Source organism: Molossus molossus, unplaced genomic scaffold, assembly GCF_014108415.1.
Source record: "Molossus molossus isolate mMolMol1 unplaced genomic scaffold, mMolMol1.p scaffold_m16_p_10, whole genome shotgun sequence".
Taxonomy (NCBI): Eukaryota; Metazoa; Chordata; class Mammalia; order Chiroptera; family Molossidae; genus Molossus; species Molossus molossus.
In genome coordinates, this window is record NW_023425345.1 from 103,618,246 (window position 1) to 103,635,252 (window position 17,007).

The window sequence follows — 17,007 nt, forward strand, 5'->3', positions numbered from 1 at the left end:
AGCCACTCACCTTCGGCTCTGGCAGAGGGAGGGCAGACTAGACTGGAACTGTTTGAGGACACTCAGGATTTGGAGGGTGCTCAGAGCTTTTGCTGAGTTGCAGCCATGCAGGACAGTGGCCATCTTGCTCCTTCCCAGGGCTCTGGGGAGAGTCAGCAGCCCCTCCCTTGGAGATTCAACCCCACCCTGTGGGCCATTGAAATGCAAATTGAGGCTTACTAACAACCAGCATCTGCCCCATCCTTGGGAAATCCCCTTACGCTGACACCTGAGGGAGTTTTTCAATCAACTTACAACCCAAAACTCTTCAAGTAACCTGGACTGCTAGCCTCCAGGCAAAAAGCTAGAGGATAACAGTACCGTTTCTGGGCTAGCAACTCTAACCAGGAAAGTAAGACTTGACAGTGGTGTATAACGTGGGTCCTTCCTCGCTCATCTAAACAGAGGAGAGGGAGCCACAAACAGCAGAACACCAATACCCACAGGGAAAAGTTTGCAGGCTCCAAAGCCCACTGTGATAGCCAAAATGGTTAAACACAGAAACAAAAGCCAAATGAAAGAACAAGAGACCTCCACCGAAGATGATATCAATGTGGAGCAGTTAAACAAGTTAACAGAGCTAGAATTCAGAGCCATGATCTTGAGGAAGCTCAACAGCATGAGTAAGGACATAGAGATGCTGAAAATAAACCAATTGTAAATTAAAAACCACCAAGGAGAGATCAAGAGTGACATATCAGAAATAAAGAACACATTGGGAGGTCTAAAGAGCAGAGTAGAGGAAGCTGAGGACCGGATCAGTGAATTAGAAGACAGGGTAGAAAAAATCAACCAATCGGAAAACCAAAAGGAAAAATCGATTAAAACACAGGAAGACAGCTTAAGAGAACTATGGGACAACTGGAAACGTAATAATATTTGCATCATACCAGTCCCCGAAGAAGAAGAAAATGAGTAAAGGTTAGAGAATATATTCAAAGAAATAGTGACAGAAAACTTCCCTAATTTGGTGAAGGAAGAAGGCATTCAAGTTCAAGAAGCACAGAGAGCCCCAAGTAAGAAGATCCCAAACAGGCCCACACTAAGACACATAGTAACTAACATGAGAAAAATTAAAGACAAACACAGAATCCTAAAAGCAGCAAGAGATAAGCAACAGGTTACCTACAAAGGAAACCCCATAAGGCTCTCAGCTGACTTCTCAACAGAAACCCTACAGGCCAGAAGGGAATGGCATGAAGTAATCAAGGTCATGAAAAACAAGGATCTGAATCCAAGACTACTCTCCCCAGCAAGGCTATCATTCAAAATAGAAGGTCAAATAAAGAGCTTCCTACACACACAAAAAAGGCTAAGGGAATACATTAGCACCAAACCAGCACTACAAGAAATGTTAAAAGGACTGCTGTAACTAGTAGAAGAAATAGGAAGAAAAATATAACCAAGCTAAACAAAAATGGCAATAAATAACTACATATCAATAATCACCTTAAATGTCAATGGACTGAATGCTCCAATAAAAAGACACAGAGTAGCTGATTGGATAAGAAAACATGACTCACATATATGTTGATTACAAGAGACCCACCTCACAACAAAAGACTCACATCGGTTGAAAGTGAAGGGATGGAAAAAAATCTTCCAAGCAAATGGAAAGGAAAAAAAGCTGGGGTAGCAATACTCATATCTGATAAAGTAGATTTCAAAATGAAGGCCATAACTAGAGACAAAGAAGGCCACTACATAATATTGAAAGGATCTATCCAACAGGAAGATATAACCTTGGTAAACATATATGCACCCAATTTAGAAGCACCAAAATATATGAAAAATCTTCAGGAGGACTTTAAGGAGAAATCAACAGCAATACAATCATAGCAGGGGACTTCAGCACCCCATTGACACCACTGGATAGATCCTCTAGACAAAAAAATTAGCAAGGAAACAGATTCTAAATGAAGCGCTAGACCAAATGGATTTAATAGATATCTACAGAGAATTACACCCCAGAACTACAGAATTCACATTCTTCTCAAGTGCACATGGAACATTCTCAAAGACAGACCACATGATAGGACACAAACTAAATCTCTACAAGTTCAAGGAGATTGAAATCATATCAAGCATCTTCTCAGATCACAGTGGCATGAAACTAGAAATCAATTGCAACAAAAACATGCAAAGACATTTGAACACATGAAGGCTAAATAGCATGTTATTAAACAATGAATGGGTTACCGAGGAGATCAAGGAAGAAATTGAAAACTTCCTGGAAACCAATGAAAGTGAACACACAACACAAAATCTATGGGATGCAGCAAAAGCAGTTCTGAGAGGGAAGTTCATAGCACTACAGGCCTACCTCAAGAAACAAGAAAAATTTCTAATTGACTGTCTAACCTCACAACTTAAAGAACTAGAAAGCAAACAAAAAGAAAACCCCAGAGCAAGTAGAAGGAAGGAAATAGTAAAGACAGCGCAGAAATAAATGACGTAGAAACCAAAAAAACAATTCAAAGGATCAATGAAACAAAGAGCTGATTTTTCAAAAAGATAAACAAGATTGATGAACCCTTAGCTAGACTAACCAAGAAACAAAGAGAGAGAACCCAAATGCATGAAATCAGAAATGAAAGAGGAGAAGTAACAACTGACACCACAGAAATACAAAAGATCGTTAACAGCTACTATGAACAATTATATGGCAATAAATTCAACAATCTAAGCGAAATGGACTCATTTCTAGAAATACACAGTCTCCCAAAACTGGACCAGGAACAGATAGAAAACTTGAACAGACCAATAACAACAGAAGAAATTGAAGATGTAATCAAGACTCTCCCAGCAAACAAAAGCCCAGGCCTGGATGGCTTCACGGGGGAGTTTTACCGAACATTCAAAGAAGAACTAACACCCATTTTTCTCAAACTATTTCAGAAAATTCAAGAAGAAGGAAGACTTCCAAACTCGTTTTATGAAGCTAGCATAATTCTAATTCCAAACCCAGAAAAAGACACTACAAAGAAAGAAAACTACAGGCCAATATCCCTGATAAACGTAGATGCCAAATCCTGAACAAAATACTAGCAAATCGGATCCAGCAATACACCAAAAAAATTATTCACCATGACCAAGTGGGATTCATCCCAGGGATGCAAGGCTGGTACAATATTCGCAAATCAATAAATGTGATACACCACATAAACAAAATGAAGAATAAAAATCACATGGTCATATCAATAGATGCTGAAAAAGCACTCGACAAAATCCAGCATCCATTTCTGATAAAAATGCTCAGCAATGTGGGAATAGAGGGGTCATATCTCGACATAATGAAGGCCATATATGAAAGACCTACAGCCAACATCATACTCAACAGGCAGAAACTAAAAACATTTCCCTTGAGAACAGGAACAAGATAGGGATGTCCACTTTCGCCACTCTTATTTAACATTGTACTGGAAGTCTTAGCCACAGCAATCAGATATGAAGAAAAAATAAAAGGGATCCAAATTGGAAAAGAGGAAGTGAAACTTATTATTTGCAGATGACATGATATTATACATAGAGAACCCTAAAGACTCCATCAAAAATCTACTAGACTTAATAAATGAATTTGGCAAAGTAGCAGGATACAAAATTAACGTCAAGAAATCAATGGCATTCTTACACACCAATGATGAACTCACAGAAAGAAACTGAAAAAAATCCCATTTACCATCGCCGCAAAAAAATTAAGATACTTAGGAATAAACTTAACTAATGAAGTAAAGGACCTATTTGCAGAAAACTACAGGACATTGACAAAAGAAATAGAGGAAGATATAAAAAGGTGGAAGTACAGACCTTGTTCATGGATTGGAAGAATTAACATCATCAAAATGTCCATATTACCCAAAGCAATCTATAGATTCAACGCAATCCCCATCAAAATACCAACGACCTGTATCACAGAACTAGAACAAATACTTCAAAAGTTCATATGGAACAAAAAAAGACTCCGGATAGCCACAGCTATTTTGAAAAAGAAGGACAAAGTAGGTGGGATCACAATACCTGATATTAGGTTATACTACAAAGCGATTGTAATCAAAACAGCCTGGTACTGGCACAAGAACAGGCATATAGACCAGTGAAACAGAATAGAGAACCCAGAAATGGACCCAAGGCAATATGCTCAATTAATATTTGACAAAAGTGGCAAGAGAATACAGTGGAGTAAAGACAGCCTCTTTAATAAATGGTGTTGGGAAAATTGGACAGCTACATCCAAAAAAATGAAACTAGACCACCAGCTTACACCATACACAAGAATAAACTCAAAATGGATAAAGGTCTTAAATGTGACCTATGAATCCATAAAAATTCTAGAAGAAAATGTAAGCAACAAAATTTCAGGCATCATACGCAGCAGAATTTTCACTGATACATCACCTAAGGCAACAGAAACAAAGGAGAAAATGAACACAAGGGACTGCATCAAACCAGAAAGCTTCTGGACTGCAAAATAAAACAACCATCAAAATGGAAAGTCAATGCACTGTATGGGAGAACATCATTGCCAATGATACATCAGATAAGGGGTTAATTTCCAAAATATGTAGAGTACTCATGCAACTCAACAAAAGAAGACAAAGAATCCAATTAAAAAATGGGCAGAGGAGCTGAATAGACACCTCTCCAAACAGGACATACGAGTGGCCAAGAGACATGAAGAAATGCTCAACATCACTAATCATCAGGGAGATGCAAATTAAAACAACAATGAGGTATCACCTCACACCTGTCAGAATGGCCACCATCAACAAATCATCAACAAGTGTTGGCGAGGGTGTGGAGAAATGGGGACTCTAGTGCACTGCTGGTGGGAATGCAACTGGTGCAGTCACTATGGAAAACAATGTGGTGTTACCTCAAAAAGTTAAAAATTGAACTTCCATTTGACCCAGTGATCCCGCATCTAGGAATATATCCTATGAAGCCTGAAACACCAATCAGAAAGAATATATGTACCCCCATGTTCATAGCAGCACTATGTACAATAGCTAAGATCTGGAAACAGCCCAAGTGTCCATCAGTAGACGAATGGATAAAAAAGTGGTGGTACATATACACAATGGAATACTGTGCAGCTGTAAGAAAGAAAGATCTCTTATCTTTGAGACGACATGGAGGGACCTAGAAAGTATTATCCTAAGTGAAACAAGCCAAGCAGAAAAAGGACAAATACCACATGATCTCACTTATATATGGAATATATTGAATATAACAGCCTGAGGAATAGGGTAGACCCAGAAACACGGAAGTAGGGCACAGACTGACAACCCTCAGAAGGGGGGGGTGGGGGGTGGGAAGAGATTAACCACAGAACTTATATGCGTGTATGCATACGCAATGGACGTGGACAACAAAGTTGGGGATGGGGTGGGGGGCTTGGGGAGGAGGGTGTCGATGAGTAAAAAAGGAGAAACATCTGTAACAAAAATAAAATTTTTAAAAATTAAATTAAAAAATGAGGGGCTTGTTCTGAGTGTACAAAAGGCCTGGATATAAGGCACCTCAAACCATTTTCCTTGCCTTTTTTTTTTTTTTCCTCAGCCAAGGACATTTTTGCATTTATCTTTAGGTAGAGTGGGAAGGAGAGAGGGAGGAATAGAGAGAGAGAAACATGGACGTGAGAGAGACACATTGTGGGGCTGCCACCTACCCTACACTGACTGAGGCCTGGGACAAACTACAACCAAGGTACGTGCGTTTAGTGGGAATGAACCCGGGACACTCTGGTTCTTGGGCCCACGCTCCAATCGCTGAGCCATACCGGCCAGGGCTGCCTTCCTTGCCTTTGATAGAAATTGTCTAGGTCAGTGAGAATGTTGAAATCGAAAGTGCCGTTCTCAGGCTATTGTGACCCATTGTTTGATTTGTACTGAGGCCATGCAGTGTTGCAGTATAAAATGAGTCACTTGGGCCCTGGACGGTTTGGCTCGGCCATTAGAGCATTGGCCCGCAGACCAGTGAGTCACAGGTTTGATTTCGGTCAAGGCCATGTACCTCAGTTGTGGTTTGTCCCTGGCTCTGGTTGGAGTCGTACAGGAAGGAACCAATACATGTGTCTCTCTCCCATCGATGTTTCTCTCTTCCTCTCTCTCCCTCCCGCTCATCTGAACAAAAATGGAAAAAATATTCTCAGGTGAGGATTAAAAATATATATATAAGCAAAAAAATGAGTCACTTGGGATTAAGTCCTGAGCGAGCCCTAGGGTCTGTAGGTTCTTATTTATTTATTTATTTATTTATTTATTTATTTATTTTTAGAAGACATCCTTGGGGTGTTGTATGAGGGATGGAAGGTAGAGCATTTTCCATGTTGCATTGTGAGATGTCACAGTCTTGCAGTCTGACGGATATACTAGTGGTAGAGGAAGGCATCGCCCATATACGCTAGAGTAAAGAGACGTGCAGCTCACCTATATCAGGCGTCCCTAGATATATGGTGAGCTGAGGGAACCTGGTTCCCGAGGAGTGTGTCCCAACCAGTGTTAGACTTTGGGAGGGACAATCACACAGACGTGACTGAGACCTGGCTCTCCTGGACAGGAGATAATAGGCAGCCCAGAGAATCAGATCAGTAGGCAAAAACACTTACCAGCAAATTAGTGTCTGGCGTTGAAGCTCAATAGGCAGGAAGAGTTGGAGGTCCTGTCTCCGGCTGAGGGTGTGATCGATCCCAGTCCAAAAGGAGGCCTGGAGGACTTCCAGGGGCCGCCGTTGCCCCTTATTCGTGATCCTCACAGACCTCCTGGGAGATCACATCCATAATGCAAGGCCAATGTAGAGCCAAACGATTTTATTGCATGTGCCTGGGTTCAGGCGGACAGGCTGAGCCCAAAAAAGCAGTCAGCCTCGAATAACTGTTGGGTGTAGGTTATATACTCCACTTTTAGCTTCAGGCAGTTCCTGCTGGCATACTCTGCATGTCCCAATGTCCACTTTGCAGTTGGACAGGTCTGGTATCTCATCCCGTATCCGCTGGGTGGTTTCTGGCCTTGCAGATAATCCGTACTCAACAGGAGACCGAGCAAAGGTCATGCAAGCAATGCATTTTTCACAGTTTTTGCCTTTTGCAAGCTTTTGCCTTTACTCTAAAACGTTATTAACCCTTTCAGGAGGGAATTTCTTTTTAGCTGGGGTTATGTTATCTCAGGTTTGGGAAGGTCTGGGGACCTTTTCAAAATAACCAATCACCTCCCCAAGCTCTTGTGGGCTTCTGATGGTTCCACCCCCTAACCAGTCTGTTTCCTAGATCTTTCAGGGTCATTCTCTTACTCAGTCAGATCCCTTTCCCAGGCTAGACTGACAGGCTTCTATAGTCGCTGTCTTGTTTTCTATCGCACATGTGTGCAAGTGGGCAGGGGGGATTGAAAAGCGGTCCTTCCTCTCTATATAGGGGAGGAAGGGGTGTTAATCCCCTCAGTGGGGGCAATGCTGCTCCTGAAGTGTCTGAAGCTGTAGCTTCCTGGTTAAGCAGGCTTATGCTCCCTAGTTGATTATGCTTAATGTCTGATTCCCTTTACTCCCTTCCTTTATTAATATCTAGCTACCTATGCTAACATACCTAAACTGAGACTCTGCCCCCATTGAACAATAACTCCATATTCCTCCTCCCTGTAACCCCTGGCAGCTACCATTCTACTTTCTGTTTCTACAAATTTACCTATCTGGTACCTCATATAAGTAGACTCATGCAATATTTGTCCTTCTGTGACTGGCTTATCTCACCTAGCTTAATGTTGTGTTTTTTAATCCTTACCCAAAGATATATTTTTATTGATTTTAAAGGGAAAGGGAGAGAGAAACATTTATGTGAGAGAGAAACATCGATCGGTTGCCTCCCGTACACACCGCAACTGGGAATCGAACCCATGACTTTTTAAATGTAGGGGATGACTTCCAACCACCTGAGCCACACCAGGCAGGGCCCTAGCTTAATTTCTTAAGGTTTGTTCATGTTTTAGCATATGTCAGGATTTCCTCCCCTTTTATTTTTATTATTATTTTTTTTATCCTCACCCGAGGATATTTTTCCATTTTTTGTACAGATAGAGTGGGAGGGAGAGAGAAGACGGGAGAGAGAGAGAGAGAAACATCGACATGAAGGGACACATCGAGTGGCTGCCACCCACACGACCAACCAGGGCCGGGGACAAACTGCAACCAAAGTACGTGCCCTTAGCGGGAACCGAACCCGGGTCTCTCCGGACCGCAGGCCGACGCTCTAACCGCTGAGCCAAACTGGCCAGGGCTTCCTCCCCTTTTAAAGCTGAATAACATTCCGTTGTATGGATGGACTATATTTTGTCCACTCATCATCCATCAGTGAGCACTTTGGTTGGTTCTACTTTTTGGCCAGTGCTGCACTGAGCATGGGTGTACAGATACCTGTTTGAGTCTCTGTTTTTAATACTTTGGGGTATCTAGTTGGGAGTGGTATTGACTGGGTCATGAGGTAATTCTGTTTTACTTTTTGATGAATTGCCAAACTGTTTTCCACAGCAACTGCAGCATATTATATTCCCACCAGCAGTGTAAGAAGGTTCTAATTTCTCCACGTCCTCACCAATACAAGTTATTTTCCATGTTTTCGTTAGTCATCTAGTAGGTGTGAGGTACTATCTATGGTTATTTACTTACTTATTTTTTGTTAATACTCTAGGATATTTTTCCTTTGATTTATTTTTATTTTTATTTTATTTTTTAGATAGAGTAAGAGGGAGGGAAGGGGGGGGAGAGAGAGAGAGAAAGAAAGACAGACAGACATCAATGTGAGAGACACAGCGATTGGTTGCCTCCCACACAACCCCAACAAGGGCTGGGAATCAGACTTGCAACCCAGGTATTGTCCTTGGCTGGAAATTGAACCTACGACCCTGAAGTCCATGGGCCAACAGTCTAACCGTTGAGCAAAACTGGCCAGGACATGTCTTATGATTTTGATGTCCATTTTCCTAAGGACTAATGATATTGAACATTGTTTCATGTTCTTCTTGACCATTTATATGTCTTTGGATGTCTAGTAAAGTCCTTTGCCCATTTTTTTTATCCTCACCTGAGGACATTTTTCCTTTTTTTTTTTTCTCCAGATAGAGTGGGAGGGAGAAAGAGGAAGGCGGGGGCGGGGGGGGGGGGAGAGAGACATCTACGTGAAAGAGACATATCGAGTGGCTGCCTCCCGCACGACCAACCAGAGCTGGGGACAGGGACAAACTGCAACACAGGTACGCACCCTTAGCGGGAACTGAACCCGGGTCTCTCTGGTCGTGGGCTGACGCTCTAACCGCTGAGCCAAACCGGCCAGGGCTTTTGTTGAAAGCTTTAAACACTATTAGTGAAATGCTTTCCCTCTAATAGCAGTCTTATGTAAATGGAAGAGTTGATGGGGCAGGTAGACAGTTTCTTTAGCAGCATAGATGGCTAAATCTATCAACCACTTTAAACTGGAATGTCCATTATTGGGTAAATATCAAAAGTTACATACTTCATAAACCAAAAGACAACTATTTCAGGGTTATGGTAAGGAAAATATTTTTGAAGCACTTCAAAACTTTTAATGTTAAACTGGAGGAATCATCTCTTCATTGTTAGAAAAGCATAACAAAAAGTGAAAGACATTTAAACTAAACTGATTTTTAACCTTTGAACAACAACAACAAAAAAGTGAAGAATGGTTGATTAGCTAATCTTTGTGCTCTAACCAAACTAATTACAGTGGTCTTTAAATGGCAACAGCCATTCTGACTTGGTAGCTTGATGGTTCTGAATAATTTTGCAGTGAATTTTTTTAAATGTATCTTTATTGTTGAAAGTGTTACAAATGTGTCCCCTCTTTTCCCCCATTGACTCCCTCTCCCCACTCCCATCCCCCTCCTGCCTTCCCCATGCTATTATCTATGTCCATTGGTTATGCATACATGCATTTTAAGTTCTTTGGTTTATCTTTTTCCACTTCTCCTCCATTCCCTCTGAAGTTCATCAGCCTAATAACCAATTTGTATTTCTTAATCCCTTCACCTTTTAATCTATCACCCCAACCCTCCTTCCATGTGGCAACCAACAAAATGTTCTCTGTACTTATGAGTCTGTTTTTGGTTCTGCCTGTCCGTTTTGTTTGTAGATTCAATTGTTGGTAGATAATATATTTATTGCCATTTTATTGTTCATATTTTTTATCTTCTTTGTCAAGAAGACCTTTCAACATTTCATATAATACTTGTTTTGTGGGGATACACTCCTTTAGCTTTTTCTTGCCTGGGAAACTCTTTGTGTGTCCATCAATTCTAAATGATAGCTTTCCAGGATAGATTAATCTTGGTTGTAGGTCCTTGCTTTTCATCACTTTGAATATTTCTTACTACTCCCTTCAGATCTGCAAAGTTTCTTTTGAGAAATCAGCTGACAGTCTTATGGGAGCTCCCTTGTAGGTAACTAACTGCTTTTCTCTTGCTACTTTTAAGATTCTCTCTTTGTCTTTAACCTTTTGCATTTTGATTATGATGTGTCTTGGTGTGCACCTCTTGGAGTTCATTTTGTTTCGGGAGTCTCTTGCTTCCTGGATTTGTATGTCTGTTTCCTTCACCAAGTTAGGTAAGTTTTCTGTCATTATTTTTTCACATAGGTTTTCAATTCCTTGTTCTCTCTCTTCTCCTTTCAGTACCCCCATCCATGATGCAGATGTTGGTACGCTTAAGTTGCCCCAGAGACTCCTTACACTATCCTCATTTTGGGGGGGTTCTTTTTCGTTTTTGCTGTTCTGATTGGGTGTGCTTTGCTTCCTTATATTCCAAATCGATAGTTTGCTTCTTGGCTTCACCTACTTTACTATTAATTCCCTGTAAATTATTTATTTCTGTTAGTGCATCCTTCATTTCTAACTGTGAATCTTTCATTTCTGACTGGTCCTTTATTATGCTCTTCAGGTCTTCACCAAGTTCCTTGAGCATCCTTGTAAGCAGTGTTTTGAGCTCTACATCTGTTAGATTGCTCATCTCCATTTTGTTTAGTTCTCCTGGAGTTGTGTTCTGTTCTTTCATGTGGGACATGTTTCTTTATTTCTTCATTTTGGCTGCCTCCCTGTGTTTTTTTCTTTGTGTTAGGTAGAGCTGCTATGTCTCCTAGGCTTCCTAGGGTGACCTATTGTAGTAGGTGTCCTATAGGGCACAGCCTCCCTGATCACCCCAGCCGGGCTCTTGAGATGCACCCCTTGCATCAGCTGTGCACCTTCAGTTGTAATTGAGTCTTGACTGCTATTGGCACATCAATGGGAGGGATTTACTCAGGCTGATCAGCTGCAAGGACTGGCTGTGACCACTGGCTTCTGACCACCTTGGAGGATCAGCTGTACAGGGGCCCACCACATAGAGCAAAACTTACTTCAACAGGGCTCTGGGACCCACTGAGTTCACCCCTTGAGTGTGTTGGTTGTGGAGGTGGTTGGGTGGTGGTACTTCAAGGTGATCCACTGGGTGTGTGGCTCTGGCACCTCCCAGGAGACTCAGGCCGAGGTCAGCCACTTCCTGTGTTCTACCGGGGGCCACCAGGCATAAGCTACAAAGCTATCTTCAGTTGGCTGCATCTTGTGCTGAGCTTGAAGGTGGCCAAGCAAGGCCAAGCTATGAACCAAGGTTGGCTGCTGCTAGTGCCAGGCCTGGGGCCACTTAGGGAGAGGTATGGGTCTCGCTGAGGGTAGATGCTAATTTGTTTGAGAGATTTTAGGAAAATCCAAAGCAGGAGCCTAGACAGGCCATTCCTATGTAAAACCCTTGGAAATAGCTTGAGTGGGCCCGAAAATTGGGTGGACAGGGCCTCAGGGAATCACAAGGGCGGGGCCAGCAGTGTGAGCCAGGTTGCTGGAGTCCCAGATATGGCTCCTGCCTGCCTGCCTGCCCTTTGGGGGAAGGCTTGCCAAAGGAACTAGCGGCCTCTGCCAGCATGTCTGTCTGAGAGAAAGCCACCTCTCCAACTCTCGTCCTAATGCCAAACAACTCAGTTCTTCCCCATATGTCTCTGGTGCCTTTCAGTCTGCCTCCCTATTGCAGGAGCCCAGAAGGAGTGAGTCTGAGTAAGTCTGTGCATTGGCCCTTTTAGAGGAACTACCAGGGACTCCAGCATTCTCAGCCTCCCTCAGCCTCAGTTCCCGCTGGTTTTTACAGCCAGAAGTTATGGGGACTTTTCTTCCTGGCACTGGAACCCTGAGCTGGGGGGCCTGGTGTTGGGCTGGAACCCCTCATTCCTTTGGGAGGACCTTCTCAGCAGAAGTATCCCTCCTGATTTTTATCCCCCACACCTGGGAAGGACCAGCCTGCACGCACCTCTGCCCCTCCTACCAGTCTTGATGTGGCTTCTTCTTTAATTTCGTAGTTGTAGGACTTCCATTCAGCTCAGTTTCATGCTGTTTTGAATGATGATTGTTCTGTAGTTTAGTTGTAATATTGATGTGGTTGTAGGAGGAGGCATGTACCACGTTTACCTACACTGCCACCTCGACTGGAAGTCTGTTGTCTTTGCATTGAATTTTTTTACAACCATGAAGACGTTCTGGCTGGTTTTGCTCAGTGGTTGGAGTGTCGGCCTGCAGATCAAAGAGTCTCAGGTTCAATTCTGGTCAAAGGCACGTACCTTGTTTGTGGTTTGGTCTCCGGCTCTGGTCGGGGTCCAGTAGGAGGTGACAAGTTGATGTGTCTCACTTTGATGTCTTTCTCCCTCTCTCTCTCTCTCCCTTCTACTCTATCTGAGGATAAATGGAAAAATATCCTCGGGTTAGGATTAAAAAAAAACAAACAAACCATAAAGACACTACAATTATCCGATCATGCAGTGTTCATCATATGCAATCTGCATCTCTGCCAATCTTGTAGCTAAGGATCTTGTTCCAATCAATCTTAGTGTAACTGGCAACCGTTGACATAAGGCTTTGAAAGTAGTGTCTGACATTGTCTGATAATTCTCACTGGTGGCAGTCTGGTATTCATTTTCTGCAGCTTCTACAATCTATACATGTTTTTGCTGGCCTAGCTGGTGTGGCTCAGTGGTTGAGTGTCAACCCATGCACCAAGAGGACACCGGTTCGATTCCCAGTCAGGGTACGTGCCCAGGTTGTGGGCCTGATCCCTAGTGCGGGGCATGCAAGGAGGTGGCCACTCGATAATCTCTGTCATCAGTGTTTCTGTCTCTCACCCCCCTCCCTTCCTCTCTCTAAAATCAATGAAGGAAAAATTTTTTTTTTTAATAAACTAAATGTTTTTCCTGTTTGCACCTTATTAGACAATGTTAGGGAATAATGTATATCTTTATGACTCATTAGCTGAACATTACCATCTTCATAATAATGAACCTGAATTTTCAAGATGCCAACTACTTGGGTGGTTGAAGGAGTGATTGTAAACTTTTACTCTGATGTCCAGTGGCCATTACAAAGGTTTTTTGCTTGGAACTGATTGGTGGTTTCCTATGCCTGCAATAATGGTTTCCTGTCTATCAGTTTTTTTTTTTTGTTTTTTTTGTTTTTTTTTTACCATATACAGTGCAGACACCATTCAGATAACGTTCTTTTACATATGCTCACAGAGCAGTTTCTACTGAAGTTCTCCACAATTTGGTTATTGTCTCAGCTTCATATTGGATCTCTTAAAGAGATTCAGATAGAAAAACCTGCTTGAAAAAGGGAACCTTAAGCTCTTGTGTCTCGGCCACCAACATGACATCCAGACTGAGGAAGACCCAGAAACTTCGGGGCCACATGCGCCACGGCCACGGCCGCATCGGCAAGTACAGGAAGCACCCAGGAGGCCGAGGTAATGCTGGAGGCTTGCATCATCACAGAATCAACCTCGACAAATATCACCCAGGTTACTTCGGAAAAGTTGGTATGGGGCATTACCACTTAAAGAGGAACCAGAGCTTCTGCCCAACTGTCAACCTTGATAAATTGTGGACCTTGGTCGGTGAACAGACATGGGTAAATGCTGCCAAAAACAAGACGAGCTGCTCCTATCATTGATGTGGTGTGGTCGGGCTACTACAAAGTTCTGGGGAAGGGAAAGCTCCCAAAGCAGCCTGTCATTGTAAAAGCCAAATTCTTCAGCAGAAGAGCTGAAGAAAAGGTTAAGGGTGTTGGTGGGGCCTGTGTCCTGGTAGCTTGAAGCCACATGGAGGGAAGTTCCCAAAAGCAGCTTGTAAATTCTTCAGCAGAAATGCTGAGGAGGATATTAAGGGTATTGGCAAGGCTGAAGAGCTGAGAAGATTGATGGTGTTGGTGGAGTCACATGGAGGGGAGTTCATTAAAATGTCCATAAGTGGAAAAAAAAGAAGGGAACCTTAAGCATACTCACCTTAGCATACACACATGAGCACATTGAATTAAGTATGGTAGACAGGAAGGATCCATGCAAAAATCTGTTCACTAGAGTCCTCTCTGTCTCATTGTTTCTGAGTTGCTTAGCAAGAATTTGTTTGCTACCTGTGAGTTGCCTAATTCTCTGTTGAAATCCCAGAATCCTTCCCCCCACTTTCTCCTTTGTCCAAAATGACACGTATACCTCATTTTGCCCCACTGTCTTTGGAATTTTCATGTTTATTTGAATTCCCCATGTGCATGTATTAAAATTTGATTTTGTCCTGTTTATCTGTTAATTTGATTATTAGCCCAGATAAAAGGACTTAGGTGGTGAGAAGAAAAAAAATTTTTTTTTAATGCCCCCACAAAACAACTGATTTCTGTGTTCATCTTGAACCCTGCAACTTTGCTGAATTCACTTAATAGATCTAGTCATTTTCTTGAGGCTTTTTTGGGATTTTCTATATGTAGAATCATGTCATGTGTGAATATAGTTTTACTCTTCTTTTTCAGCTTGGATGACTTTCATATCTTTTTCTTATCTAATTGCTCTGGCTAGAACTTTCAGTACTATGTTGAATAGCAGTGGTAAAAGTGGACACATAACAGGTAATTTTTTATTTTATTTTATTTTTTTTTTATCCTCACCCAAGGACATTTTTTCCATTTTTTTGTTCAGGTAGAGTGGGAGGGAGGGAGAGAGAGAGAAACATCGATGTGAAAGGGACACATCGAGTGGCCGCCACCCACACGACCAACCAGGGCCGGGGACAAACTGCAACCAAGGTATATGCCCATAGCGGGAACCGAACCCGGGTCTCTCGGGACCGCAGGCCGATGTTCTAACCGCTGAGCCAAACTGACCAGGGCAACAGGTAATTTTTTAAAAGAAGAAATGCAAGTGGCTTAATGATAATTCTATAAGTAGATGTGGTATAGAAGTCAACAGACTTTTTTGTTAAATCACCATATAGTAAATACTTTATTTTTAATCTTCACCCAAGAGTTTATTTACTGATTTTTAGAAAGGAAAGGAAAGGAGAGAGAGAGAGAGAGAAACATTGGTGTGAGAGAGAAACATCAGTCGGTTGCTCCCCATACATGCCCCAATGGGGTTCAAACCTGCAACCTTTTTGGTGTATGGGATAATGCTCCAACCAAGTGAGCCACCCAGCTGGGCATATAATAAATATTTTAGACCTTGTGGGCTGAGAGGTAAAATGTGGTTTAAAGTTAGTGTTTCCTATCATGGTAGAAATGTGACCTCGTTTTTCTAAAAAACCTTCCTTCTCTTAAAGACAATCAGCATCCCTCTTGGGAACTCACTAGAATGTAGTGCCTGTGTCTGCCTCTGGCATTTACAAAGTCACCCTCCAGTATTGGAAAACTTCATGTGCAGAAGTAAGTTAGGAGCCTGGGCCCTGGGTTTGAACTTCAGCGCTTCTCATTAACTGTGCAATAATCTTTACTAGCTACTTATTCTGTCTAGAAGCTTCACTTTCCTCATCAATAAAATGAGTAATAGTACTTCATAGCATTGTTGTAACGATTAAATGATGAGAAATTTGAAAACATTTATTTGTGGAGATATATGTACCCCTATCTTTATTGCAACATTGTTCGTGGTAGCCAAGACATGGAAACAATCTAAGTAGCCTTTGATGGATAAGAAGATATGGTACATATATGCAGTGGAACACTACTCAGCCATAAAAATTGATGAGATATTGCCGTTTGCAACAATATGGATGGATCTTGAGAATATTGTGCTAAGAGAAATAAGTCAGATGGAAAAGAACCTTATGATTCCACCCATATGTTGATATTAAACAGAAAGCAACAAACGAACTAAACAAACAGACTCAGATACAGACAACAAAATGGTGGTTACCAGAGGCAAAGTGGGTGGGGGAGGTGGAAGAAGGTAAAGGGCTTCAAACACAAGACTTTGGGAGGTGAGCTCACAATGCAGCATACAGAAGATGTATTATAGGATTGTACACTTGAAACCAATGTTACCCCAGTAAATATAATATAAATAAATACATTTAAAAAATTAAATGAGCTAATAAATTTTAAGTCTTAGCGCATGGAACATTGTAAAGTACTTGATATAAATGTAGTTCTTTTTTTTATTCGTTTTCAATCCTTTAAGAATGTAAAACCATGCTTAGCTCACAGAATGAGCAGAAACAGGAGGCAGGCTCTGCTGATGTGCTGGCCCTGATATAGAGAGTGCTGGCCCTGATATAAAGAGATGGGCCCCTATCTGGTGGAAGTGTCCATTGAGGTGTCTTTTCTGAAGGCATTGGGCAGTGTGTTCTAATCACCACTAAATGGTTTGTTATTTGATCCCACTGGTTTCTCTTTGGGAAATTTATTCTAACAACCTAATAAGAGATGCACAAGATATTACAGATTTACTTACAAAAACAAAATTGGGGAATGCTACCCAGAGTGGGTGCTGGGGGGTCTATCCTGGCTGGGGGCTCTGTGGAGGCTCAACAAGGGCTTGTGGGAAGACCAAAAGACCAAAGGCTGCTGGGAGGGGAAGAGCACCACTGTCAAGCAGATGAAGATTATCCATGAGGACAGCTACTCAGGAGGAGTGTCTGCAC

General features: G+C 42.0%; 1 protein-coding gene and 2 pseudogenes across 1 annotated transcript in view; 2 read left to right on the forward strand and 1 right to left on the reverse strand.

The window, feature by feature from the left end:
• MPHOSPH8 (M-phase phosphoprotein 8) overlaps window positions 1–17,007 on the forward strand; it is a 70,511-nt gene that overhangs the window by 12,791 nt on the left and 40,713 nt on the right. The window lies entirely within an intron of this gene.
• On the reverse strand, window positions 12,878–13,680 carry LOC118623245 (annotated as a pseudogene).
• LOC118623488 lies at window positions 13,661–14,397 on the forward strand (annotated as a pseudogene).